Source organism: Nelumbo lutea, chromosome 1 (assembly GCF_056320005.1).
Source record: "Nelumbo lutea isolate HS-2025 chromosome 1, American lotus-T2T, whole genome shotgun sequence".
Lineage (NCBI taxonomy): Eukaryota > Viridiplantae > Streptophyta > Magnoliopsida > Proteales > Nelumbonaceae > Nelumbo > Nelumbo lutea.
This window is the reverse complement of record NC_142684.1, coordinates 48674715-48678891: the sequence shown is the minus strand read 5'-3', so window position 1 is coordinate 48678891 and position 4177 is coordinate 48674715. Positions and strand designations below refer to the sequence as shown.

Below are 4177 nucleotides of genomic sequence, written 5' to 3'. Positions count from 1 at the left end.
GTCCGACAAAGGGGCTGATCCTGTCACTATGATCACCCACTGAGATGAATTTTTAGACTGTCCCAACATACCCAGGTTTTGACCCCCGCTAAGGCACTCACTGATTGGCACATCAAAGACAGCCCAATCCGACACCTAGTGCAGTATCACAATCGAGTCTAGGGGTTAGGTGCAACTTTCCAGTTTTGCCCATCAATCTCCAAGGTCCAAGGCAATACTAGAAATCTGGTCCAGTTCAAAGGTTCTATTAATCCTACACTGCATGTGCTTCGGGTCTCACCCTAGTAGCTGAGACAGGCCACCCTAACACTTGGCAGCACACCAGTGTTAGCCTTGGCAGGATAAGTCTCCCTAGACTTACCCAACGGCTGTGAACATTCTAAACTAACATGAGTCTCATTAAGTGTCTAGTTTAAGGGTATTACACAGAAACACACCACAGGAACATGAATCAAATATGTACTTTAATCATTTACAATAAATTCATAAGGTACATCATTCTAATTGAAGCTAAGGGCATACAACTGTCTAACATGTTTATGGGCAACTTTAGGGGTATTGTTATTAATGGATCCCCCAGCTGCAGTGTCCATGATAGTCTTATTTGATTCGGTCAACCCATTATAAAATGTCCGAACTTGTAGCCATACGGGAAGTCCATGATGAGGGACCTTCCTCAATTACTCCTTGTAATGCTCCCATGATTCATACAATGATTCCCCGTCCTGCTGATAAAAGGTGGTGATATCATTCCTCATCTTTACAGTCTTGGATGGAGGAAAATACTTGGATAGGAAACGGCTGGCCATTTCATCCCAAGTAGAGATCGATCCAACTGGTAGAGAGTTCAGCCATGTCTTAGCTTTGTCCTTCAATGAGAATGGAAATAATCTGAGCCGCACTGCATCATCACTAACCCCATTGTGTTTGAATGTGTCATATATTTCCCAGAAGTTGGCGATGTGAGTGTTCGGATCTTCATGAGCCAAGCCGCAGAACTGAACTAGATTCTGAATCATCTGAATGATTGCTGGTTTGATCATGAAGTTGTTATCAGCAATTGCTGGTCTCACTATGCTTGAGGCTGCCCCGATGAGGTTTGGTTTGGCATAATCCATCATGGTCCTTTGTTCGGCCATCTCTGCACTTTCAGCTCTCACTTGCTTGGAACCTCTAAGGCGGCGATGGAGAGTTCTTTCAATCTCGAGGTCGTAGGTGATGCTCTCCTTTTCACATCTGCGTGTCATAAACTGTACAAGTCAAAGTCATAAAGAGACTAACACACAAATATCATGAACATAATGTACAAAATCATATTAACAATGAAAGATGGTTCCTAATATTGTTGTGATAAATCCCCGGCAACGGTGCCAAAAACATGATGCGCTTAGAAGACACTAGCAAGTGCACTATCCGATCAAGTAATATAATGATGAGTAGAGTATTGTTCCCATGGGGATTGATCCAACAACTACTAGTACTGAATCAGCCTTTTGTTATCTGATAAACCAAAATATTAAACAAAAAAAACCCTAACTCCTAATTAGCAAACTATGCTAAGCAGTTTCGGATCAGACCACCTTAAATGATAAGAAGAATTACTGCATGCAAGAAACTAGCAGAACCGGTTCAAAAATTAAATCTTTAAGCAGCCCAACCAAAGTGAATTCAGTCTTGGGTTAGCGAAACCCTAATTATATGAGTAGCCTCTCTCGAGCACAGACCACTCTATCTATGGACGATAATTCCTATATCTCTATCAGAAATTTAATCGCCATTGCATTAAGAATAAAGAATTTGAAGGTCACCAATTCAGGTATGAATGGATGCCAAACGAACCATGCAAATTATCTCTAAGATGCATTCAATCCGTTTTCTTGATTAGATGATCTGATTACCTAAACCCTTTCTCAAGCAATTCAAACAATCCAAGAAACAAGAATAATTCGGCCAAGATTATTCAATTAATCGAAAACCCTAATCAAGAATCCCAAGAATAAATCACAATCAATTGGATCTGCTAAAATATTAAATATATATCAGATTTGAAGTCCATCATGGTTCACATAAAAGAAAGAAAGAAAGAAATATTCAATAAAGAAAAATCATGAAACCCTAATCGAATCTAGGTTACCAAATTGCAGAATCAAAGAAGAAGACAACCTAAGATTTCTGCACCAATCTTCGATCTCCTCTTCAATTCGCATTCAGCCGCCTTCTCTCTTCTCTAGCAGTTCTTCTTCTTCTTGTTTTGTCTAGTCTTCAGGGGTCCGAACCCTAATTCCCTCTTTTTCTTTTCCTTTTATACTCTTCCTTTCAGCCTCCTTTTTCCTTCTCTAAAGTTAGCCACCTTTTTGGAGCCTCCCTTAGGGTTGCGGTTGGGCTGTTGTTCTTGGTGGGCCAAACTGTTGTTGGGTTGTTCTCCTTGATGGGCTGAACTGCTATTCTCCCATAAGGTTTCGGTTGGGCTGCAGTGGGGCCTCTCTCCTTGGTGGCTTCAGTGCTTCCCATGCGGTTTCTGCTGGGCTTTTCTTCTTTTTGGGCCGAACCGATCCCCTTGGTGCCATATCACCTTGTATTATGTTCTCTTAACTCTAAATTGCTCCAAATTCACAACTTCCTGAAATTCAGCTCAACTAGTGTGGGAATCATTCAGAATCGTTATCAAAGCCATATATAAAGCAATAAAAATGATGTGTAGCATGCACACACATCAATAATTTATTTTATTTTATTTTAGACAGAATGTATAGATTTAATTCTGATGTAATATTAATAGAAAAAATAGGTTTTTCTTTTATTTTATCTCATTGGAAGAAGAAGTTGGTTCGCATGGAGGAAAAGACACTTGCGTAGATGAGAAATCTACGATTTGCGATTTGCCGAAATCAAATCTGCAAGCTGCGACTAATCTTTTTTTTGTAGGTTTGGATCCACACAAACAGCCCATTGTTTTGTTTATTTGTTGATTATTGATTGTCATTTATCAGCTATACTAATTTCAGATCATCCTTTTGAATTGGATCTTGAATTAAACATCAAACCCTAGACCCATTCGGTCCAGATTGGACCAAACTAGTTGGACCGAATCTATGGTTCGATGGGGGATGTTCACAGCCCTAATATTTCCCTAATGGGCTGAGGGTTTTATGGCTAATTGCAAGATGAAATTCGGCCCACATCTATAAAACCCAGTTTTAATTTGTTAAAATTGCTTTAGCCCAATTCAGCATAAATGCTATATGGGTCGAACTGCTCTTTCAAGTTAAGCCCATATACCTTGATAATATTATTTGATAATATTATGGGTTTTAAATGGGATGAAAAGGTTTTAAATTTTAATTATGGGTTTTACAGTTATTTAATTGATTGGATCAAGTATGGATTTCATGCTTGTGATGTATGTGATGTGATGTGCTACGTACATGGGCCATAAGTACTTGGCCCATGTGAATTCGATAATGGCTCTTTTGAACACCATGGCTGAATGCACATCATTGCCATGGTGCCCTTAAGATCACTGGATGATCTCCCTTCTCAGTAGGGCCCACTTTAGTTTCCCCCCAAGAGGAACACCCCAAAACCCTAGTCGTTTTGGGCTCACTTTGAATATGACTTCAGGAAAGTTAGTGGGATCCACTTTGGTTTCACCTAAATAAAACTAAGGCCTAATTATTTATTCCCTCTAGAAAAATATAAGTGCATGTGATAGGGAGATTCATATGATGAACTCTCTAAAGGCTTTTCATCATTAGCATGAAGATGGGTCATTCATTAATGAGGAGATGCACCATAAAATTGGGATATCCATTTGTTGTTGTGTTTGTTGGATTGTTTCATAAGATGATAGGGGCATCATACATCGATGTGGGAGGGGCCTATCCTAAAATGGAAGACTTTCTCACGGTACATTAGCGTTCACGAATATGATGGGTAAACACTTACTGGACAAAAAGGTTTAACCTAAAATGGCTATGAACCTTGCCTGACAGAGGCCAAATGGAAAGCTCATATGATGAGTGGATGAGATCCTTCACAAATGGTGGTGGGGTTTTGTGACTGAAACGGTTGGCTCCATGCACCCCATGTGGTTTTCCACATTTCCAGAGACACAATTGTCTCTATCACTGCGATTGGAGGGAATCTCAGAGATTCCAAAAATGGAAATGAAATATAT

The 4177-nt window shown here is 39.7% G+C and overlaps 1 non-coding gene across 1 annotated transcript; it reads left to right on the top strand.

Moving 5' to 3' along the window:
* The first annotated feature begins 654 nt into the window (after positions 1-654).
* Positions 655-761, top strand: LOC148874569 (small nucleolar RNA R71). Its single transcript, XR_016106065.1, has one exon. It is a non-coding gene; the product is annotated as a small nucleolar RNA R71 (small nucleolar RNA).
* Positions 762-4177: the final 3416 nt, after the last annotated feature.